General features: G+C 42.0%; 2 protein-coding genes across 4 annotated transcripts in view; both read left to right on the top strand.

Annotated features, from left to right (window-relative positions):
* Positions 1-1,746, top strand: part of LOC117350531 (tight junction protein ZO-2-like) — a 93,751-nt gene extending 92,005 nt beyond the window's left edge. For all 3 annotated transcript variants that reach the window (XM_033924836.1, XM_033924853.1, XM_033924844.1), the window contains exon 9: positions 1,142-1,746. The gene's annotated coding sequence lies outside the window, so the exon portion shown is untranslated. The remainder of the gene's footprint in view (positions 1-1,141) is intronic.
* Positions 1,747-15,927: 14,181 nt separating this feature from the next.
* The window catches only part of TJP2 (tight junction protein 2), a 161,247-nt gene continuing 151,690 nt past the window's right edge, over positions 15,928-25,484 (top strand). The window contains exon 1 of the mRNA XM_033924801.1: positions 15,928-16,101. The gene's annotated coding sequence lies outside the window, so the exon portion shown is untranslated. The remainder of the gene's footprint in view (positions 16,102-25,484) is intronic.

The following is a 25,484-nucleotide window of genomic DNA, read 5'->3' as shown; positions in this document are numbered from 1 at the left end:
GGGCTTGATGGAGCAATATGGCAATTCTTATGTTCTTATGACAGAAATGTAGACTGTACTGGATCACAAAATAAATATTTATTGGAACGATACAGAATAATACAGTAGCAAGGAATTTTATAAAAAGTAACGCCCAACTGAATTCAAACCAGGACAAAGCAATAAAAATGGTCTCCTTTTTTTGTGTTTCTCATGATACATCAAGAAAAATCTATTTTCCTTCACAAGAATACCTTTTCCCGAGTCTTGAACTACTGCATCAATATCTGGTCTCTGTCTATAATATTAGAAAAAGTCAGTATGAACGTTCCACAAGATAATTCCATAGCGGTAGACATTTCTTCAGAAACTTCCAACAACTGTTCCAAATAAACTGTAAGGTTTCCCATTCTAGCCACATTTTGTAATCTTCTAGTTGCTGGCTGAGAGCAAACCAACTGTTACTAAAATGTATTATCAGAAGAAAGATCCATAAGTTCCAAACAGTGGCTTAGATGCACTAAAGTCAGTCAGTATACTGGGAGCCGGTCCACTTGCATGTGCATGTTGTCTTGGCAGATGTGGTATAAGAACATAAGAACATAAGCAGTGCCTCCGCCGGGTCAGACCATAGGTCCATCCTGCCCAGCAGTCCGCTCCCGCGGTGGCCCAAACAGGTCACGACCTGTTTGAATCACCAGAAGGGGCTCCTTTGCCACCTTGGTTTCTCATTGAAGTCCTATCTTCCCATCGAAGTCCTAACCCTCCGGTCTTGCACATGCACGACCTGATTGGGTTTCTATACTTATTACCTGGTTAGCTTTCTATACTTGTGTTACATCCCAGCTCCTCCCTCAGTATCCCACGATCCCTTTATCCCTCAGAAATCCGTCCAATCCCTGTTTGAATCCCTGTACCGTACTCTGCCTGATTACTTCCTCCGGTAGCGCATTCCAAGTGTCCACGACCCTTTGTGTGAAAAAAAACTTCCTTGCATTTGTTTTGAACCTATCTCCCTTCAGTTTCTCCGAATGCCCCCTCGTACCTGTTGTCCCCTTCAGCCTGAAGAATCTGTCCCTATCCATAAGAATGTGAATATTACCTGCAGACTGAATCCTGTTTGAAGTACAGCCCTAATGGTGTTTTTCGTTATTTTTTTCAGGTACTCTTCATGTGGAAATGTCGCTGGAGTTTACTTTTATCTCTTTCTGTCTGTATATCATATTCACACACACTATATACAGAGATATTCTTATCTCCTAAAGACCTCCATTTCCCTTTGGTAACTCTTTAACCAACGTATATTACCTTAAAAATTCTATGTCATCGCTTATTCTATTCCTTCAAATTTTGAATGTAATTTTTGTTTTAGTTTGGATGTAATCCGCCTTGAACCACAAGGTAATGGGCGGAATAGAAATCACTAATGTAATGCAATGTAAATATTAAGCTGTCAATCACACTGGTCCTCCCATCCCCCACTCTCTTCAGTTGTGGTCTCAAAAGCTGGTATATGACCCATATTTGGATAATTCTTATGTTGGTCCTCCATAACGTTTTAGAACCTGCATAGGATCCCGTTGTAGATACAAGATGTTCCCAGTTCCTTTCACACAGTATTACTTTGCTTTTATTACCAACGTGATTTTAGTGTTTTTATTTCATTTGTACTACTTTTATTGTGCTTTTTGCCAAATGTATATGCCTAAAAAGAACACAAGATTCCTGTACCATGTCTTTGCATTACCAAAAAGAGGTTAATCATAAGTTCTTATTTGATTACGGCTTTTTTTTTTTTTGGGGGGGGGGGAGTTACGGGTTCCAGTCTGTCCTAATTTCATGGATTTTGAAATATGGAACAGCCTTTTAGAAAGAACATTCAGCTCGGAATATGGACATCCATTTCTCATGTATTTTAGATCTGCTGACATCCATGTGCTGGAGATGTCCATTTTATAAACAAATGTCTGAATTATGAACAGGAAAAACATAGTCCTATGCTGCCACAAAGACATCCATGTTTTATAATGTCCTCATAGATGTCCATATGGAGCAGAGGAGTAACTAATGGTTAGAGCAGGTTCAAATCCCACTTCAGCTGTCTGACATTTTATTTCTTTCTTTTAAATTGTGTGCCCTCCAGAAACATAAAACGTTTCCACTTGAATGTACACTGCTTCAGTAGGTTTTCCTTATATGGCATCCTGGCCCTGCCTGGTGCATCCCAGAATGTATTGGGCAAGGTGCTGCAATTTTGATAGTGATGGTGCAGAGGTAGGAGGAGCAAGTGAACATCATTTCTACCTTGTTAATAGGTACAGGGTACAGGGTGAGAGTCAGGTGGGGGGCTTCTTTTTCTTCAAATTTGGAAGATAGGTTGGGCAGGGGTGGGGGTTAGAAGGAAGGGTGCCCCTAGTCATCAGGAAATTAAGTTGTTTTAGTCAGAGAGATGGGAAGGATAATGGGTGGGGGGTGCACTAGACACAGAATTAGCTGTGTGTGTGGGGGGGGGTTAAGCAGGAGGGAGGGAAAGTTCCCTGTATCCAGTAGGAGAGGGTGCTGGCAGAATTCTAATTGGCAATGAAGTCAGGACATTCCAGTCCTGGACCTGGTGAAAAATTTCACATGGTAATGGTGCAAGAAAGTTCATGTGTTTGCTTTGTGCATTGGCATAGCATATGTAATGGCTTCATTTGCATTCATTTGAATGCATTGTACAGCTATGTATGCCAGGCTGAATGGCATCCTACATTGCTTGCTGGCATATACCTCGTGGTATACACATGGCTGAGCCTGCAGTAGGTTTCTGCATTGGCTCCACAGAAAATGGTGATGCTTTATTGGCTCAAGTAAATGAGAGAGGATTCCTACTAGTAACCCTGATGCAGAAAGGTTTGCTGAAGAGCCATGCATGGATATCTGTCAGAGCAAGTGGCTTCTGTTGTGAGGATAATACTGCACCACATAAAAAGCAAATTTTATGCATGGTAAACTAAACTAAACTAAACCTTAAGTTTATATACCGCGTCATCTCCACGGAAGTGGAGCTCGACACGGTTTACAGGGATTAAAAATAAAGAGGAGGAACTACAATGGAAGGAGGGAGAGGTAAGGTGAACAAGGACGGAGGAGGTACATAGAATAATGGAGAGGGAGGGAGTGGTTACATTTTGGTGAAAAGCCAGGTTTTCAGATGTTTTCTGAAATGTTGGAGGGAGGTCGAACTCCGAAGATGGGCCGTAAAGCTGTTCCACAGCTCAGTGATCCTGAAGAGGAGGGATGTACCATGTTTTCCTGTATGGGAGATGCCAATTAGAGAAGGGAAGGATAGTTTGAATTTCTGAGTGGATCTGGTGGAGTGAGTGCTCGAGAGCTAAGATAGTGGGAAGAGGGGAGGAAGGATGCCGTGAAGAGATTTGAAGGTAAGACAAGCGCATTTGTAGCGAACCCTGAGGAAGACTGGGAGCCAGTGAAGCACATGTAGAGGAAGTATGCTAGGTGCATGTGCACTCCATTAGAGATGCCACTGTGTCCTAACTCCCTGTTAACTAAAGGAAAGAAGAGAGATCAAAGTAAAAATGCTGGTTAACATGCTAACTGTGCCTTAGAAGCCATGTTGATGTCTCAATATCTGTCCACTAAATCATAAAGAAAACCCCACTGGGGAAGAATTAGCACAGCCAATATAAGATATTGTTGCTAAGAAATTCTCTGACACAGCGGGACTAGATTATGGTCCCGCAAAACGCAAACGAGCAGCAGTTATTGCTAAACAGTTAAGGAAAACACTTCAAGAAACTAAGAAGCTCCAGAAATAGAAGAAATTGAGATTCCCTGAGATAAGTAACTGTTTTGATTGCTTATATAGAACGGATTTAACATCATAATTCTAAAGATAATCTTTGTAAGATTTGCCGATTCTCTGCACTGTGAATTGTCTGTAAGGCTAAAAGTATAGATTACGGTATGCCACAAAAATGGTGGGTACCTGTTACAATTAGAAAGAATACATTGTTATACAAAAGGTTTTTAAGAAAAAATAGAAAGTAGGGTTTTGCCTGTGACGTGAGCAGGAGCCAATCAATTTATTCACGGTATAACCCGAATTGGGTACATAGCTCCATATTCTGAGGCTTTTCACACTATAAAATAAAAAATATATATATAAATAAGTAGACCTTGCAGTTCTATTTTTTAATGCCAGTGGGGTTTTCTTTATGATTCAGTGGAAGATATTTGTGGACCACAAGGTCAATTTCCTGGTTTTGTTAGATTCAATATCTGTCCAGCCATACTTTACACCTGTTGACTAGACTGTAAGCTCTGTACTGTAGAGCAAGGCCTTTCTTTTTCTACATGTCTACAATGTTGTGGACACCTTGTAGTGTTATACAAAGGTTTAATGATAGAAATACGGTGAAATCTTTCTACATCTCTAGAGTGCAAGGGTGCTTGGATGATTAAAGATGGAAGCTGAAGGAAAGCTGTATTATTGTTGATTGTGGTGACTGAGACTGCTAGTGCTTGCGGGTTCTCAAGGCCAGTCTCCTCCTGTTCTACCTAAAAAAAATAGGAGGATTTATACTTAAGATGGATTTTAGAGATCAATCCACCAAATTCATATATTTGAGAAAACAACATTATTCTGATAAAATTTAAGGGGGAAGAAAACCGGTTCATAGACAACCCCGCGAAAGACAAAGGCGCACGCCGACAACTGAGCGCAAGACGGAGGCGCGCGCCGAAGAAAATTACAGTTTTTAGGGGCTCCGACGGGGGTTTTTGTTGGGGAGCCCCCCCAGTTTAAACACATCGACACATCAAAAAGATCATCAAATACAAATATGTGTGGTCGGGTTTTCTGCAAGGAGTGAGGATGTTGCAGCCATTGTAAGAAAATAATGGGGAGGTGATGCTTCTCCATTTGATATTTATTAATGTAGATTTGAGGTGGTATTTTCAAGAAATAACAATTTTTAAAAGAATGTTTTGAGTCCAGCTATGCTACTTGATTTATCTAGTCAATTGTAGGGCACCATGGTTGCCCATAGGAGCCAACTTTTCAAAATGAGGACCAGAGGACATAATTTGAGGTTGAGGGGTGGTAGATTCAAAGGCAATGTTAGGAAATTCTACTTTACGGAGAGGGTGGTGGATGCCTGGAATGCGCTCCCGAGAGAGGTGGTGGAGAGTAAAACTATGACTGAGTTAAAAGAAGCGTGGGATAAACACAGAGGATCTAGAATCAGAAAATAATATATATATATATTTTTTAATTCTTTATTCATTTTCAAATTTACAATAAGTGTAACAATATATCCAAACAAATTAACAATAAATATAACACTTAATAATCAGCAGTGGTACAAATAATATGCTCTTATCTCCCACCCTTTCTTATCATATAATCAATACCTTATACAATATGTAACAATAAATTTACCCTCCCCTTCCCCCCCTCACAATCAAACTTGTAAATTTAAGAGAAAAAAATAAAATAAAATGTCATCTAATACTTTGTAAATGGCTTCCACACATCCTGAAATGTCCTGAAAAAACTGCGCTGTATTGCAATAAATCTTTCCATTTTATAAACATGACATAAGGAATTCCACCAGAAAATAATATTAAAAATTGAACTAAGGCCAGTACTGGGCAGACTTGCACGGTCTGTGTCTGTATATGGCCGTTTGGGGGAGGATGGGCTGAAGAGAGCTTCAATGGCTGGGAGGGTTTAGATGGGATGGAGTAGGTTTTAATGAAGATTTCGGCAGTTGGAACCCAAGCACAGTACCGGGTAGAGCTTTGGATTCTTGCCCAGAAATAGCTAAGAAGAAAAAATTTAAATTGAATCAGGTTGGGCAGACTGGATGGACCATTCGGGTCTTTATCTGCCGTCATCTACTATGTTACTATGATTGGGGGTCCTTCACACAACACAAATGAATGCATCCTCAGAGACATGGAGTTTGCTCAATATATTAGGGGTGCTCAAGCACCCTCAGAGCTGGCACCTATAGTGTCTCAGTTAAAACTTGTGATGTCTTTTTACAGTTGAAAGAATTCAACAATCCTATTGATCGAACAGTATACAGTGCTCCCCCGGTCATTCGCGGTCCCAGTCATTCGTGCTATTTTCCAACTGCAAATGACCGGGCAGAAGATAGCAGCTGGAATGCCGGCGAGTGAAGGTAATCACTCGCGGTATGCTCAGACTGCCTCTTCCTTCATGAAAGTCGGGCCTCACCAATCAGGAGCTGCGTGTCAAAGCAGCTCTTGATTGGTGAGGCCCGACTTTAGTGCAGGAAGAGGCGGTCAGAGCATACCGCGAGTGATTTCCTTCACTCGCCGGTGCTCCGGCTGCCCTCTCCCACTAAAAACGGTATTTGCGGTTTTTCAAGATTCGCGGGGGTTCCTGGAACATAAACCCCCCCCCCCCCCCCGAATATCGGGGGAGTACTGTATAAATTAATTTCATCACTTGTTAATCAGACTGTCATTGGAGGAGAGTGTGGCGTAGTGGTTAAAGCTACAGCCTCAGTACCCTGAGGTGGTAGGTTCAAATCACTTGCTGCTGCTTGAGACCCTGGGCATGTCACGTAATCTTCCACTGCCCCAAGTACATTAGACAGATTGTGAGTTCACTGGGACAGATGGAGAAAATGCTTGAGTACCTGATTTGTAATCCTTTCTAAGCTCCTTTGGGAGGACAAGCTAAAAAAATTGAATAAATAAGTCCCTGTAACAAATTGGATGTGGGCAAGATGATCACAGTTTTGAATATCACATACAGTGGTGCCTCGCATAACGAACGCCTCGCACAACGAACGCTGCACACAACGAACTTCATGTCTTGATTCACACAACGAACTTCGTTTCACACAACGAACTTCACACAACGAACTTCGTTTCACACAACGAACTTCGTTTCACACAACGAACTTCACACAACGAACTTCGTTTCACACAACGAAGTCGCCCGAGCTGCCGATGTATTGCATCCTTCCGCGCAGGCACTGCAGGCAGTCGTTAGTCACTGCGCTTAACTGCCCTCTCTCACTGTATACAGTCGTCCTTTTAAGATAAACTCAATATTTTTTATATATCATGGCTTCTAAAAAAAGCAGGAAGGTGATTTCTGTTGAAATGAAACGGGAAATAATTAGAAGGAGTGAATGTGGGGTAAAACAGTGTGACCTCGTCAAAGAGTTTGGCCTCAGCAAGACCACCATTTTCACCATTTTGACAAATTTATCTTTTTTTATGTCATCTTAGCATATTTTATGCTGCAGAACGAATTATTTTTTTTAACATGTATTGTTATGGGAAAACGCGTTTCACATAACGAACTTTTCGCATAACAAACTTGCTCCTGGAACGAATTAAGTTCGTTGTGTGAGGCACCACTGTATTTGCATGAACGAACATAGGTCTGGAATTCAGTAATGAAAAGAGGCACAAGTTTGATCATTTGGGATGTTTCGTTGTTGAGCAGGTTGTGGCTATTATGAAAAGAGCTTGTGGGCTTCCAAACTTAGGCCAGGGCTTTCCATACCTGTCCTGGGGAAACCCCAGCCAGTCAGGTTTCCAGGAGAGAGGAAGAAAAAAGTAGGCCTTTATATAACAACAAACGTCTTTATTCATACATACAAAATCCCGGGGCTTAAAAGCTAATGCCCAAAACACCCTGGGACTTTGTATGAATAAAGTCAAAGACTTTTGTTGTTATATCAAGGCCTATTTCTTTTTCTTCCTCTATATTGGATTTCATAGACTGCCTTGCTGTTTTCTTGGCTCCAGATTTCCAGGAAATCCACAATGAATATGTACATATGAGAGATTTGTATACCAATGAGTATATGTAAATCAATCTCATTAATATTCATTGTGGGTATCCTGAAAACCTGACTGGCTCTGAGGTTCCTCTAGGACAGGCTTGGGAATCTATTTTATTTGGATTCAGTGCAGATCACAAAAAAAACCCTCAACAAGGGGAATTACACCTTAGTTAACAGTCACAAACACATCAAATAAGATCATTAAAACTGATGCTAAACTGATATGTTTTAAAGACTTTCCAAAAAAAGGAAAGGGTCTAATCTGCCTAGGATTGCGTGATAAGGAGTTCCACACCTCAGCACACTGATATGTAAAAGTAGATTCCAATTGTTTCTTCCTAGTTGAATTCTTCATGGAAGAGAAACTTAATTTCAGACACTTCGTAGTTTGTGATGAGAAAATTTTAAGCAGATGCAAGCAATATACTAACTCAGTGGTCTTCACTAATTTTTAAGTGAGGGCCATTTTGGGTCCAAAAGAGCTGAAGGAGAACCAACACATGTACTTAAGGCTAAGACATTCATTCCTACAAAACACCTGGCCTTGGTCACACATATAGAACACAGATAAACCTTATGCAAATGCAGGACCACAAAATAAAAGTCCTAATATATACTAACAACCCTAAGATGTCATGCATGCAGTACACAAGAGAAATAGAAACAAATGCATTTCTTTCTGAACAGTGCAAAATATAGGCAGCAGATCTAAATCTGTGCTCTTAACTCTGTTTTGAAGGCCGCCTTATCCATTTGCAGTTTTTCTCATCTTCATTTTATTCCCTACATCCATCTTTACATCATTGACAATCCCCCCTAAACACTGTATCACATGCACTTTATTGCAAAAACCTTATATTAGGTAATAAATACTTCATATGCTCATAGAATGCCAGTTCAAATGGCGCCATGCGCTAAAAAGATAATTACTACCAGTAGTGCAAATATGATCTAATCATAGCATATAAGTGTAATTTAAAAAATATAATATTTTTAAATGGTCTTCATAAATATATGCTTCAACAAATAACCAATTATTGGGGCTGGAGGAGCTGCCGTATAATGAGAGATTGGAGAAACTGGGCCTCTTCTCCCTTGAAAAGAGACTGAGAGGGGACTTGATCGAAATGTTCAAAATACTGAAGGGAATAGACTTAGTAATAATAATAATTTATTTCTTATATACCGCTATACCGTGAAGTTTGAAGCGGTTTACAATAAAGATACATTTGACAGTACATGGGATAGAAACGGTTTACAATAAAGATACGTTTAATCAGTACATGGGATGCAAGTGGGTTACAGTAAAGATTCATTTTGTCAGTACATGGGATACAAGTGGGTTACAGTAAAGATATATTTTGTCAGTACATGGGATGCAAGTGGGTTACAATACAAGTGGTTTACTATCAAGGTGCATTTTGTCAGTGTAAGGGATACAGGTGGGTTACCATAAAGATACATTTAGTCAATACATGGGTTATAGTAAAGATACGTTTTGTAAGTGCATGGGGTGCAGGTGGGTTACAATAAAGTAGATAAAGACATACTGTTCACCCTTTCCAAGGTAGGGAGAACGAGAGGGCACTCTCTAAAGTTGAAAGGGGATAGATTCCGTACAAACATAAGGAAATTCTTCTTCACCCAGAGAGTGGTGGAAAACTAGAACGCTCTTCCAGAATCTGTTATAGGGGGAAAACACACTTCAGGGTTTCAAAACAAAGTTGGACAAGTTCCTGCTAAACTGGAATGTATGCAGGTGAGACTGGACTCTTAGAGCACTGGTCTTTGACCTGAGGGCCACTGCGTGAGCAGACTACTGGGCAGGATGGACCACTGGTCTGACCCAGCAGCAGCAATTCTTATGTTCTTATGACAATTAGTTTGGTGAAGTAACAACAGGAATGAACCCCAGGTTTAACACAAGCTGTGTTTGCTGATGCTACCTTACAGTCCTATCCTTTGCCAACAATCCTTTTAGCTTCTTTGTAACCATTTTCCTCAATTTATTGTAGTCGCCCTTTCAAAAATTAAATACTGCTACAGTAATTTCTTTAGTGATGCCACTCCAGCTATCAGCTCAAATTTGATCATGCTATGATCACTGTTTCTCATCAGACCCAACACCATTACCTCATGTACTATGCCTTGCATTCCACCAAGGACCAAATCTAAAATAGCTCTCTCTCTCTTGTCGTTTCCTGGACCAGTTGCTCCAAGAAGCAGTCATTTATGATGTCTAGGAATTTTATTTCCTTAGCACTCATTGATCTAACATTTAGCCAGTCAATGTTGGAGTAATTGAAATCCCCCCCTAATAAGCTCCTATGTATTTGGATTCCAGCTATTTTCATTTGCAATAGTTATATAGTGCAAATTAAGATCATCTGAGATTCTTAGGTCTCTGGCCAGGCTTTTTGAAAAAGGCAAGTGACTGGGTGATCCTCATGCCCACCAGCCACCCAGTTATTTACATGCCTAATGATTGAATCACCAACTACAATAGCTGTCTTAACACTTCCTTTCTGAGCAAAAGCTCCTGGAGACACATTCTCAGGGTGAGAGGATATTGCATTCCCTGGTGGGCAGGTCCTGACTGAAGGATTATTTCCTACTTCACTAGGATGATGCTCTCCTTTTAGGAGACATCCCTCCTCCAAGGCAGCACAGGGACTGCCAGAATGGAATCATTCTCTGAGAGCTAGGAGCTTTTTGCAGTGAGCACACACATATAAATATCTCACCAACTGGGAGATAATCATATATGTGACCTAGTGCAAAAGACTGGATAGCACCCCTCTTGCTGGACTACTGTTTACATCTTATTGAGTTAATTAATCCCTATTAAGCTACTAGGACTATATTAGACTAGTATAGAGAGATTTAGGATTATATTGTATGCTTTATTTAGTGTTTGATTCTTAGGGGAATGAAGACTAAGCCAGACCCTGCTCTGCCTGCCAGAAACTCTCTCTAGCAGAAAGCTCAAGTTTAAAAACTGTAAAACTATAAAAGGCTTTTATTCCATGGAGACTAGCCAAGTAAAGTTTGCTCTTTTAAGATCTAAACTTTCTATATATAAAGGAACCTACAATTTAGCTTTTATCAAAGCTGAGAGCAAAATAATGTATACTTATCCAGAGAGATGTCTTCTTCTCTGAAAGATGTCCTTTTCTCATGTCCTTTTCCCTCACCCCCTCTCAGAAAGAATATTTGTTTGTATTATTTGGGATTTAGCTCACACTTTTTAATTTGCCACCATAAGCAAATTGTATTCAGGAACAGTGGATATTTCCCTGTCTTCAAAGCGTTTACAGACTAAGGCAATATATTAATCCACAGTAAAATACTGCATTTTTGTGTACATGAAAATTTAACACTGGATAAGTACATTTAATTGTGGTGCTGCAGGCAGAAATATTGCATATTCTAACTGCGGCAACATACAGATTATAAGATCTGAGAAAATTTTTCCTTTCCGCCCCTTGACCCCTTAAAACAAGTTTCCCCCTGGACCAGCCCCTCCCACCCTGATCCTGTACAAGCTGAAGTTCTTTCCAGCTCCCAATCCTTATCCCTGCCATTCAAGTAAAAGCCCTATCACATTACTTGATCCCTACCCAGTTTCTACTGGGATATATTCCAGGTGTGTAGTCAAGGATTGGAGCATTCCTGCCCCAGCCACTCCATCTTGCAAAAATGGTAGCTGTAGGGTCCTAGAGGTCCACAGGGGTAGTTTGAAGAAAATTATTGGCCTAGAGGAGGGTTTCTTTTTTTCCCCCATAGTGGTGCATCTCAAATCACAATTCACTAAAATCAAGACTTTTTTTTTTTTTTAAGAAATTTCTAAACTAAAAAAATAGAAACTGCAGATTCAAGACTCTCTTGAGCTACTCTCCAACTTTTCATCCCATGCCAGCAACTACATTCTCTCCCTCTCTAGCTCCCTTCTTGCATTGTCTAAGTAGGGGATAGATTCACTAACCTGCCTGATCGTGAGTGATCCGTGTACGATCCATGGCAGGCCGACCAATTCACTACAGCAGGGATGTCAAAGTCCCTCCTCGAGAGCCGCAATCCAGTCTGGTTTTCAGGATTTCCCCAATGAATTTGCATGAGATCTATTAGCATACAATGAAAGCAGTGTATGCAAATAGATCTCATGCATATTCATTGGGGAAATCCTGAAAACCCGACTGGATTGCGGCCCTCGAGGAAGGACTTTGACACCCTTGCACTACAGGGTAATATTTAAATGGGGAAATCAGAGGAACGCCCCCCCCCACCGACCACATGGATCGCTTCTGAGCGATCCAGACGCATGCACAGACCATCTCTTTGCCTGTCGATGGTCTGCGCTGCTCACTCCGCACAAGGAAGACACTTGCAGGTAGGGGGGGGGCAATCAGCCAGAACACGCTAGGCTTTAATCCACCTGACTCCTACTCTGCCACCTTCCCTGCAGTGCGAGCCCGCAGGTTTAAAGTGGGGCTACACTGTGGCGTGCAGCCTTGCTTTAAACCCGCGGCCTCACACTGTAGGGAAGGCGGCAGAAAGCAGGGCTGGAAGATTGGGGCAGAGCTTGGGACAGAGCAGGGCAAGATCAGGGCAGAGAGCAGGGCTGGAAGATTGGGGCACAGCACAGGGCAGCAATGGAGCAGGAGAGTCGGCAGAGACGTGTGCGACTGGTCCCCAGCAGTCGCTTCTTCTGTTGATCGGCCAGCCCAGTCGGTGTCCCAGATTTGTTTAATGAATCGCGTCCCTGCCTACTTTGCATGCCGTTTCCCCTCATTTGCATGCACGGATCGGAGGGGAATTGGGTCGGAAAGGGGTCGCAAACCGATCGGTACACGATCAGTTTGCTTAGTGAATCTAGCCCTAGGTATCTTACCAAAGTTGACGTAATATTGATTATCTAAAATCTGTAAAAAGTTGACGTAATATAGATTATCTGTAAAATCTTTTTACAGTTTAAGAGCATTAATGCTTCAACATGTGCAGAACTTAGACAATTTTGCAAGCAGTTCTTAAATTTTAGTTCAGCAAAAACATTATTCACAAGCTACTGGTGTAGTTGGTAGTGTCATAATGTACTTATAACTAATAGAATAGTGTTGTGTAGGCCTCAGGAAATAAGTTAGACTTTTTAAGTATGAAGTAGCAACAATGTGGATGTTGTTTACAAGTCTCGATGAGCTCTGTTTCTATGTCGGAGAATTTGTTGTGAGGAAAAACATCCGTAAATTCGGCATTATCAAGGCCATTGACTCCTACAACTTTCTGGAATGTTGTGCTTCAGACAAACATTTGGATGACAAATCCAGCATCCACATATTTGACTTGGTGTTGCATTAGAACTAAAGCCCAATACTTTCTCACTCAATGCTTTAAAACTTGGTGATGGGGAGAGAGGGCTGTTACCTAACCTGCACAGAAAAGAGGTTGCTGGACTATTTGATTGACAAATTTAGGGGGTATATTGTATGTGTAGCCATCATTATTTGCTTGAATTACTCTGGACAATAATACAAAAGCAACGGTTTGATCCTTTCTTTCCTTGTGTATTTTGGAACTAAGAGGAAGATTTTCTTTTGTAATTTTTACTGTTTTTTTAATTCAGAATCATTTTATTGATTTTATAAAAATCCAATGAGATGTTTTACACATTTCAGGTTCTTTTTCAAAACCATAGGCTCAGTCTGAACGTTTATGTCCCCATTTAAACTTATCTTAAGAACAAAAGAATTGCCACTGCTGGGTCAGACCAGTGGTCCATCGTGCCCAGCAGTCCGCTCACACGGTGGACCTTAGGTCAAAGACCAGTGCCCTATTAGAGTCTAGCCTTACTTGCGTATGCTCTGTTCCAGTAGGAACTTATCCAATCTTGTCTTGAATCCCTGAAGGGTGTTTCCCCTATAACAGCCTCCGGAAGAGCATTCCAGGTTTCTACCACGCTCTGAGTGAAGAAAAACTTCCTTATGTTTGTACAGAATCTTTTCCCTTCTAACTTCAGCGAGGGCCCTCTCATTCTCTTTACCTTGGAGAGGGTGAACAGTCTCTCTTTCTCTATTAAGTCAATTCTCTTCAATATCTTGAATGTTTCGATCATGTCCCATCTGTCTTCTATTCTCAAGGGAGAAGAGGCCCAGTTTCTCTAGCCTCTCGTTGTACGGCAACTCCCCCGTCCCTTAACCATTTTTGTCACTCTTCTGTGAACCCTTTTGAGTAGTACTATGTCCTTTTTTATGTACGGCGACCAGTGTTGGACGCATTATTCCAGGTGGGGGAGTACCATGGCCCGGTATAAAGGCATGATCACCTTTTCAGATCTGTTTGTGATCCCCTTCTTAATCATTCCTAGTATTGTTAGCCCTTTTCGCCACCACCACACATTATGTGGATGCTTTCATTGACTTGTCTACAAGTACTCCCAAGTCTCTTTCCTGGGGGTTCTCTCAGAGTATAGCTCCAGACATCCTGTATTCGTGCATACGATTTTTGTTATCAACATGCATCACCTTGCACTTATCCACGTTGAACCTCATTTGCCATTTCACAGCCCATTCCTCGAGCATATTTATGTCTCTTTGTAGGTCTTCGCAATCCTTCTGTGTCTTCGCTACTCTGAATAACTTTGTATCGTCCGTTAATTTAATCACCTCACTCGTCGTGCCAAGTTCTAGGTCAATTGTAAATATGTTTAAGAGCACAGGCCCGAGCACCGAACCCTGCGGCACTCCACTAGTGACGCTTTTCCAGTCCGAGTATTGTCCATTCACCCCCACTCTCTGCTTCCTATCCGCCAACCAGTTTTTAACCCACGTGAGTATATCACCCTCGATTCAGTGGCTCGCAATTTTCTGAAGTAGGTGTTCATGTGGAACCTTGATGTCAGAGGTAGAGCTGCTGTGAGCACGTTGAAGTTATTACTTGTGGCGGTGAACAACTAGAGGCAGAAGGGGGAGGGAGGAGGTGCCTCTCACCCTCTCTACAGCAGTGGTTCCCAACCCTGTCCTGGAGGACCCCAGGCCAATCGGGTTTTCAGGATAGCCCTAATGAATATGCATGAGAGAGATTTGCATATAATGGAAGTGACAGGCATGCAAATCTGCTCCATGCATATTCAGTAAGGCTAGCCTGAAAACCCGATTGGCCTGGTGGTCCTCCAGGACAGGATTGGGAACCACTGCTCTACAGTACTAAACCACTCACACAAATCCAATGCATACACCCAGGGTAGGGAACTCCAGTCCTCAAGAGCCGTATTTCAGTCGGGTTTTCAGGATTTCCCCAATGAATATGCATTGAAAGCAGTGCATGCAAATAGATCTCATACATATTCATTGAGGAAATCCTGAAAACCCGACTGGAATACGGCTCTTTGAGGACCGGAGTTCCCTACCCCTGCCATACACCATTCCCTGTCTATGGATATGAAGAAAGACAAAACACAGAGCCTTTAAAAAAAAATTATGACAGGTACATCAGATAGATTGTGAGCCTACAGTGACGGAAAAAAATGCTTAAGTACCTGTATGTAAAATGCTTTGATTGGCTGTAAAACTACAAAAAGAAGGTATACAAGTCCCAATCTCGTTCTTTGCATTATAAACTGAAGAGAGGACAACGTGGTGGCCTAAATTCTATCAGAATTCTACAGTCTCCTAAAAACCTAAACCAGAGCTACAATCTACCTACCTACCTACCTTTGGAAGTGTGAAGACCCGGATTAGGGTGTTAAACAGGGAGCCTAATTCGTGGTCGCAAAATCTACTCCCCAGCACTCTACGGGCCCCGACATCTTAAATCTGCCTTGAGGAAAACAGGGAGAAACCAGAACTAATTCATACGCATAAAGGTCTATTGCTACAAGGTGCTTTACCGGAGGGGAACTAGGCACGTCGTACGAAAAACAAACAAACCCCCAAAAGAGAAAAGTTACAGCATCCAAAGCCAACACTCCCCCGCCTTTCTCTTTATGTCGGTGGTGGCCATGCAGCTCCCACGTTGCATTGCATCGCTCTGATCCCTGGGCCTGGCACTTCCTGACTTTTTCCCAGGGTTACCGAGAGGCAGAGTCACCTGCGGAAGGAGGAGGCTGATCAGCCGCCCCGGACTCCTCCCAGCGACCCCTAAAGCGCTTCTTCCCCCAGCACGCGAGCAAAAGGGCTCAATACTCTGCCCAGGGTCGGGAATCTTCTTTTTTTCTCTCCTCTCTCTCTGCTACCGTATCTGGATTATTTTCTCCTTTGGCGTCAGCGAAAGAGAGATCCCACAGCTGAAGGTGAGTACAAGAAGAGTAAAATCGCACTCTCTAGTTTTTACTTCCTCATATCTTTTAGAACCTTTCTCTTTGGGCCATCCCCCTCCCTCTGTGTGTAAGGGGTTATTTAACAAATGTTAATCGCTTAGAGCCCTCATTTGATCCCCGTTTTTATCGAGCTTTTTTTTTTTTTTTTAGCTTTGATCTGTTCCTCGCGTTTAAGGCCAGCTGAGGAGGGGAATAGACAGGTCTTGAGAGTCTGAGCTCCGCAGTGCGGCCTTTCTGCCGACAGGGGTCGCTTTAGGTCGCCAGGGTGTTACCTTCACACAGCCTTGTATAGAAGCACTGTGGGTGTTGTTGATCACTCCAAATACTGAGCTACCTCCTTTATTGTGAGGGGGGGGGGGGGAGTATAATTTTACATTGCTTGGTGCCCTTATCCTAGCACTACAAATATAAAGTATTAATTTTTCAGCGCTTGTTATGCCTGCTAGTTGCTTCCTGCTAAGTTGAAACTTGGGCCGTGCTACGAGGCATGTATGGGTACCATGTCCTACATTTGCGAAGTTTTCCTTCCTAGATCCCTGGGCCCAGCGTTTTGATCACTGTTGTGCTTAAGGCGGCATGTTGCAGTACAACTTGTTTTGTTGCATATTTTTGGAGACGAGTCTGAGCATTGGTTTCTTAAGGCTAGCGCTGCAATTCCCGTGTCGAAGCAAGTCGGTGATGAGGAATTATTATTATTATTTTTTTTTTTTCAACAGGCAGGGTTCATCAGGCCTGGTGCATGAATTTTCACGGGTGTGGTACCAGGGGTAAATGCACCACACGCGCTATTAGTGCCAGGCTGATGAATGGTACGGAAATCTTTCCTTTGATGAGGAGAAATGCTCTTAGAACAGCTTTGCTGACCCGATGACTAAAATCCCGGTTGGAACTAAAGTGTTTATTAACAGAACTTGTAAAACGAATTGGCAGTCGAGTTGAAAAACTTTTTAAAAGCCAAGCTTGAGGAGTCAGTGACACACCCTTTGACTCGTCTGTTGCCTACCTCTGCTCAATCATCTCCGTGTTTGTTTCTGCCCTAAAAAAAAAAAAATTTCATACACTTTCATGCTCTTCTGGAATAAAAGCAGTGCACCTATCATGGTGGCTTCTCTGCTCCTCTCCTCCTCCCCACCCCACCCCCAATCCTTATGTAACAATCTGTTTTGCCCTTTTGTATTTGTAGTTTCAGCCTGTGCAAGTGCTGTGGTCACGTGGGATACAGAAAAGATTGTTCCTAGCCTACTGTATCCTCCCATTTACAGTGGCAAACAGGGTAGGGGGTAAGGCCCATGTCCCCAGTTTACAGGGATTGTCTCCAATTTCAGATCTGTATCCCTGACTGAGGCTTGGCAACTTTTCTGGCCCTGATTCTAGTTGTGGGGACAGAGGTATCGTACTGCAATGCTACTGTTTTAGAAGGCTTGTTACACCTTTGTTCTTTTTGGACCCCGGTTAGGATGAATAAGTTGGATAGTTCGAGGTCTAATAGATGCTGGCACTGTCATCTAGATATAGGAACACTGGATCATTTACTGTTTTATTGTCCTATGATACTGAGGTTTTGGAAGTCGATTCGGGGGACATATTAATAATATTTTGTAGTCTGCGATTCCTCTGACGTATGAGGTAGTGATTTGCAGAACTGTGCTGCATGTTAAACCCCCGTTGGATAGATATAAAGTCCGGCTCTTCTTAATTATGACGGGTACCGCTATGCAGTTGATCACGCGTAACTGGAAAAATCGGGACCGTCTCAATTTCACTTTCTGGTGGGCAAATCTGTGTTTAGTGTGTAAATATGAGAAAAATGAATGCTGATTTGTCAGGGAACACAAAAATATTCAAATTAGTGTGGGGGGTCCATTGGTGTCTTTTATAGAATTGTTGTAGTTTTATTTTGCTGATATAGTATTTGAACATCCAGGGGTGGGAGGGTGGATATATGTTTATATGATTCCTTGTTCTTTTCTTTTGATGGTTGGGAAGGGAGGGGGGTATTTTTGGGTATTGATAAACTGTTTCTGAATATTTATAAGTGCTTAATTGTTATGGTTATGACATGTATGTTATGATGCATTTTTTGTAAGATCTGAAAATTTAATAAAGATATATCTATATATCTAAATATAAAGACTTCCCTCCCACCTTCCCACATGTGGTCCAGTAGTTATCCCTCTTATCATTCCCCTCTCTCCCCAGGCCCGCCCCCACCTCTCAAACCTTTAGAGCAGGGGTGTCCAATGTCGGTCCTCGAGGGCCGCAGTCCAGTCGGATTTTCAGGATTTCCCCAATGAATATACATGAGGTCTATTTGCATGCACTGCTTTCATTGTATGCTAATAGATCTCATGCATATTCATTGGGGAAATCCTGAAAACCCGACTGGATTGCGGCCCTCGAGGACCGACATTGGAGACACCCCTGCTTTAGAGGCTTCCTGTTGGATTCAGTGTTAACATTTAATAAAAGCTTCTATTCTAGCAGCTGCCAGTTATTGCTGGTACCACCTCACTAGGATATTCATTTTCCTGTTTGTGTGGGATAGGAATTAGAGAATGACACGGTGACAAAATTCATCACCGTTCCTGCGGATAACCGTGGGAAACCATCTTCATGTCATTCTTTAAGGAGAGAGGGAAGAATCGGAGTATGAATGGCCACAACCACTGACCCACAAGCTTTGCTTTGAAGAATGCTGATGTAGAAGGACTGAGGTTGACATAGACACTAGAAAATGACATGGGATTATTTCCCGCGATTATCCACGGGAACGGTGATGAATTTTGTCACCGTGTCATTCTCTACTCCAGACCACTGCCCACCATCTAATAGTGAACCACAGATCTGACATCGTCAGCAGTAGTTGGGAAAGGTTTCAGGTGTACAACGTCCAACACAGAAATTTAAGTCTGTGCCAGCCAGATACAATACAATACCACAAGACGGTCAACAGGGTGTGAAACATTCTTTCTCTGGGAATAAAAAAAATAAATAGGAGTTTAGCAGGCATGAAAGACTCACTTCTGAGTAAACACAAAAATTAACCTGCAATTAGCCAATGCATAAATTTTTTTTTTAAAAAACCAACAACCAATTACTTTCTGTAAAGTCTGATACACTTTAATAAATAGTTTGGGAAAAGTGAAAATTTCATGCACATGAGTTTTTTGTTTTTTTTTAATACTGTTTGTTCTCAGATATCAAAATACTCAACTTTTATTCCTACAATTGGTTAAAATCAGCAGTATAGCTTCAGAGGAATACTACAGTAGTTTGTAAAAGATACATTCAGACAGTGGCGTAGTAAAGGGGGGGCGGTCCGTCCTGGGCACCATGTTTGTGGGGGCGCTGGCACCCCCCCTCCTGCCCCCCTCCCCCTCTGCCTCTTCCCACTCCTCCCCTCACCCTCTTCCCACTCCTCCCCTCACCACATGTGTGCCCCCTTCCCCTCCCCCGTACCTCTTAGTTGTTCACCGCCTTGAGCAACAACTTCAACATGTTTCTTGCGACCATGCCAGCTCTCCTGCTGATGTCGCTCTGGGTGCCACGCATAGGAAGTGACGCCAGGGAGAGCCACCGGGGTTGCGAGGAGCATGTTGAAGTTGCTACTCGCAGTGGTGAACAACTAGAGGCATGGGGAAGGAGGGAGCGGGGAAGGGAGGGGCGTCTCTCACCCTTGTTATGCCCCTGCATTCAGAAATACCAGGTGACGTGCATTAGGTGTGTGGCACACAAATTTGGCTACTCATATGCTGAGCACTCCTCTTAAGATGAATTTGCATGCACAGTGGGACTCCCCCCCCTCCCCATTCTGCAGTCTTGCATCTTTCTTCTGCCCCCCTTTTGTTCATGGTCTAACATCTCTCCCTCCACTTCCCTCCTCATCTATCTGCAGTCCACAAACCCCTTTTCTCTCAACCCCCCCTGTCTAATTTAAAACAGGCCTTTTCCTCTACAGGAGGGGTGTCAAAGTCCCTCCTCGAGGGCCGCAATCCAGTTGTGTTTTCTGGATTTCCCTAATGAATATGCATGAGATTTATTAGCATACAATGAAAGCAGTGCATGCAAATAGATCTCATGCATATTCATTGGGGAAATCCTGAAAACCTGACTGGATGGCGGCCCTCGAAGAGGGACTTTGACACCCATGCTCTACTGGTTGCCAGCTAAGGAAATGCTTTGGGGCTTACCACAGGCAGTGTATGTGAATCTGTGTGGCTGCCAGTGACATCTAGAAGAAAAATGTGTTTTTAAGATGAGAGAGAGGGAAGGGGTGAGATTATGGACCATAGTCAGGGAGGGATTGAGAGGAGAGAAAATACCAGACAGGGCATAGAGATATGCTTGATAATGGGAGGGAAGGAAGAGAGGGAGAGACATTGGATCAGGAGAGGGAGGGGAGGAAGAGAAGGAGAAATGCTTGACCTGAGACAGAAGGAAGGTAGGGAGGCAGAGATGCTAGACCATTGCGGATATTGGAATTTAAGTGGGAGCAGGAAGAAAGAGAGATGAGACAAGAGAGATGCTCAGGTGGAGGAAGGAGGAACAAGAAGTTGTCAGGTAATAAGTTGTGGGAAAGGGAAGAAAGATGCTAGGAATGGTGGAACTATTTGAGAGAGGCCATTGGGAGGGGATTTATCACGGTTATGAGTGAAAAGAGGATGATGAATATGGTAATGTGAATAGAAGGGGATAGGAGGGTCTGAGACATAAGTGAGGCAGAAAATGGAAGAGCTAGAGAGTGAGAGAAGACGATGGAAAGTTGAAAAGTGAAAAGGAGATAGAAGACTGGAGAGTGAAAAAGGGGATGGAATTTGAGTGGATAGAGCAGTGGTTCTTAACCTGGGTTTGACCGAACCCCAGGGGTTCAGTGAGTCAGTCTCGCGGGTTCGGCGGAGGTCAAAACACACCTCTGACTCATATAGCGCTTCGGTCACGTTCAATCATCTATCAGTTATTCAGTGATTTTGATCAAGACTGATTGTGTACTCGGTTTCTTGATCTATCAATCTGTAACTAACGCCTTATATACATCAATCAATTCCTGATCAAAATTTGTGATATCTTAATATTTTAATCCCTCTGAGAGGCAACAGCAGAAGTCACACTGATTTGCAGTAAATTTCATTATTATGTTATTATTATTTGAAATATAGGAGAACTTTTTTGTTTTCAAAATTGATATTATTTTTTCCCTCACTGTATACCTATGTTTTGAATTTGTAAAAATCATATTTTATTTTTCCATTAAAGAAGGGTTCGGTGAACACGCATATGAAACTGGTGGGGTTCAGTACCTCCAACAAGGTTAAGAACCACTGGGATAGAGGAAGAAAAAGAAAGGGAGGAAGGATCATTACATCGGAGATGCATGTAGTAAGGGAGTGGAACAAAATGAGAGAGGAGAAATGATAAATAGACAACAGCTAATGGAAATAGAATACAGATGAGAAAGCAGAAAAGGGAAACTGCAGTGAATATGATAGAAAAAATAAAGATGTCCAAGCAACAAAAAGGGCGGAAAAAAGTTACAAAATTTGAATTAAAACACAATATATTAGTTTTGGAAAATGTGCATCATAGATTACTTAATTTTTTTGCTCAGTACAATTCATTTCTGTTTTTATTTCTTCAACATTGCATTACATGCCAAATTTAGTATTCATGGAATCCCCAGTTCAGTTTTTGTCTTCATATTTCTATTTCTAATTTGTAGTCCCTGGTTCTGTATTGGGTTGGGTGTCTGTTTCGCTTGTGATTGAAGTTTCTCTGTAGCTGTTCCTCTAGTTCTGTTTTATCTGCAGTAAGTATGGTGGTGTGTTAGGGCCTAGTGTAATATTTGTAGTACTGCTTATTCAGAATTAGGGTTTCTAATATTTGATTCAGGGGATTAGTGCTACTGCTGTATGACTTTTATGTTGAGTTAAGATGTGTTTTCAGGTTTTGTGTTTCATCTTATGCCTTGTAGTAGAGAGATTTATATTGCTATTCTTTAGGTGATAAAGATAATTTTTTGTGGTAACTTCCTTGGAGAAATGTTCTACTGTGTTTCCCCGAAAATAAGACAGTGTCTTATATTCATTTGGGGCCCAAAAAAGGCACTAAGTTTTATTTTTGGGTAGGGCTTATTTTTTTTCATGTACATGATCATCTCTCCCTTCCTCTCCTACAGCCCAATTCTTCCTCTTTCCTTTCTCTCTCCCACATGTGCAACATCTTTCCTCCCCTCTCACCCATCCCCTTGTGCCTTCCCTCTGCAGCATCTTTCTATCCCTCTATCCCTCCCATCCCCCTGTGCATCAGAATCCTTGCCCAGCTTCTATCCTTCCATCCCTTGTGCAGCAGAACCCTTGCCCAGCTTCCATCCTTCCCTCCCTCCCTCCCATCCCTCGTGCACCAGAACTCTTGAGCACCCGTCGCCACCGCGTAGCCAAACCACTGATGATCCTCCACTCGCAACCGATCCCTGCCGACTCCGACCATAAATACCTTGCTTCAGAGGAGTTTCAGGCCAGCAGCACTCACAGGCTGCTTTGCAGCCTTTTCTCTGGGGCCGTCTGTGTACTGATGACGTCATCAGTACACAGACGGCCCCAGCAAGAAGGCTGCTAGCCGGACGCTCCTCTGCAGTAAGGTATTTATGGTCGCAGTCGGCAGGGATTGGTTGGGAGGGAAGGATGGAGGTGCGGGGGGGAAGCATGGCTGCCTACGACTAGGGCTTATTTTCGGGGTAGGTCTTATTTTCGGGGAAACACGGTAGTTGTGATTTACATCTGTTGGGGAGAGGTTGGAATTTTGTGGATGCAGAACATGTTTACATTTAACTCGTAAAAATTGCTATATTATAATGAACCATAGGTCTGTGAGGGGTCATGTATTCAGCGGGTCACATGTAGGTGCCAACATTTTCAAAATGATTGACTGGAGATGCCATCACAATACAAATTGCTTCTGCTGTGGACATAATGAAGGAGCTTGTTCAGTACTGGAGCAGCACCCCCATAGCTGGCTCCTGCGCATGTGTATATCATTCATGGTGTGTCCCAACTGGAAAAAAAAAGTTTGGAGAATTGCTGCCCTAGAGTCTCAGCAGCAGCATTTAGAAATCAAAACATGCAGACCTTTTAAAATGTATACCCTGGCTTATTGTGGTGTTGCATCTCATTCTGGGATGCGCCATTCTTGATGCCATCTGCTACTACTACTAGTTATTATTTCTACAGATGCATACAGCACTGTGCATTAAACATGCAAGAGATGGTCCATGCTCGAAAGCAGTGGTGGAGTAAGGGAGGGGGGGGCGGTCCACTTTGTGCGCCATCTTGGCGAGGGCGCAGGCATAGGTCCTCCTCTCTACCCCTTTCCTGCCCACTGCCGCTTCCCTTCTCCCGCACCTCTGTAACATTCCTGGCGTGAGCAGCAACCCCCGACCTGATGTGGCACCAGCGTCGGCTCTTCCTCTGTCATCACTGCCTGGAGCTGACCCCAAAAAACTCCCTTCAGAAAAATTCCTCCCAACACAGCCCCCATAACCCATTTTCTCATTCCCCCCCCCCAACTAAAAACCTCTCATAAATTGTCAGACCAGTAAAGAACAAAGGCATCGTACTAAATGACCTCGCAGATAAAAACTGGGGCATAGTCCTGATTACTAAAACCTGGCCTAAGGACAATAATGAAGTTACATGAGGTATGATATGTTCCTTAGGCTATCGAGCTTTAGCAGGCTCCTGTACGCACAAAAGAGGAGTAACAGCCATTACCTGCCAATGACAGATGAATTACAGAATAATATCATATTAGAATAAAAACGTGTATTGAAAAACATGCACTGTTAAGGAAAACTATGGCAAATTGTAACCTGTTGTAGAATATGAAATCTTTAATATGTCAGGTTCATAGCACTATTAAATTTGTTTAACAAAAGAATCTAATGGACCCCAGATTTCTAAGAATTTTTTTCGAATTCATTTATTTTATTTTTTTTATTTATCAATTTTAAACATTATCATTTATACAAATAATAATAAGAAAAGAGAAAAAGAAAACCCCAAATTTTACAGACATTGAAGGATATTCCTTACAACATTACCCTTTTATCTCCTCTAGTCCACATATCGGGAGAACATTCCTGATATTAACTTAAAAATACAATAAAATATAATCATGATCTAAGATTAAATTTTATGGTGCAAAATACTTCTGAGCTCCATTTATAATGAATTCAAGTGGAAACTAATAACTGGTTTCACAAAGCTGCAAAAACTGTTCCAACTACATAGAATCACAGAATACGTATTCACATTCCTTAAATTCCACTAAACATTTGCATGGAAACTTTAAGTAAAATGTGGCTTCCATGAACTTTGTTTTCCAGGAGTAGGAAGATAATTTGGCATTTATCAACACCCTTAAGGTGGGACTGGCAACCCATGTGCCCAGAAAAGTTTCCAACATATAGAGAGCAAGTCTCAAGGGGCAGCTTACCTTCAGTTCTGTCCTTTCCCCCCAAAAATAAGACATGCTGTGAATGTAGTCTAAGAGTAAACCAATGTTCTGGGAGAGCAGATTTGTTTTTTATCTAGTATTGGAGAATGTGCTTTGATTATAATAAGAGTTTTTGGTGTGCCAGTGCGTGTTTTGCCTTAGCAAAATTCATGAGTCATTGTGGGGCTTTTTTTGAAGGGAATAAAAGCTTCTGCCAGGGCTGAGCTGGACAAAGTACAGGCTGACAGTGAATCTCTTATCTAAAGTTAGCCTAAAGCCTAAGCTTGGGTTTTTTAAAGTTAATTAAATAGCTGCCTATTGGATAACTCAAATTCTTAAAACCAGCTATTAAATATTTAATACAAACAAGTATTAGCTTAATCAATTCAATTTTATTATTATCTCCCACAATTCATTTCATTACAGTGCAACTTATCAGTACTTAATTTATTAATAAATATCAAAATAATTTAGTCATGATGGTCCTGTTCTTTAATTCATAAAGCATTCAGCTGAATGCTTTATGAATTGAAGAACAGGACCATCATGAGGACAGAGAGGCCTGCCAGTTGTGTTTAAGAAACTGGGATTCTCATGTGCTAGCAGTGGTCTCAGACTCATGGCCCGGGGGCCATATGCGGCCCGCCAGGTACTATTTTGAGGCCCTCAGTATGTTTATCACAATCGCAAAAGTAAAATAAAACAGTTTCTTGATCATATGTCTCTTTAGCTATAAATTACATTATTATTATTGAGACTTAGCCAAAAGGAAAGATTTATAAACTATAAAGAGTTTTTACCTCATGCAAAATTGTCATTTCTTTAATAAGACATTAATTATTTTTTTTTTCTGTGGCCCTCCAAGTACC

This window comes from Geotrypetes seraphini, chromosome 1 (genome assembly GCF_902459505.1).
Source record: "Geotrypetes seraphini chromosome 1, aGeoSer1.1, whole genome shotgun sequence".
Taxonomy (NCBI): domain Eukaryota; kingdom Metazoa; phylum Chordata; class Amphibia; order Gymnophiona; family Dermophiidae; genus Geotrypetes; species Geotrypetes seraphini.
This window is presented reverse-complemented; position numbering and strand designations above follow the sequence as displayed.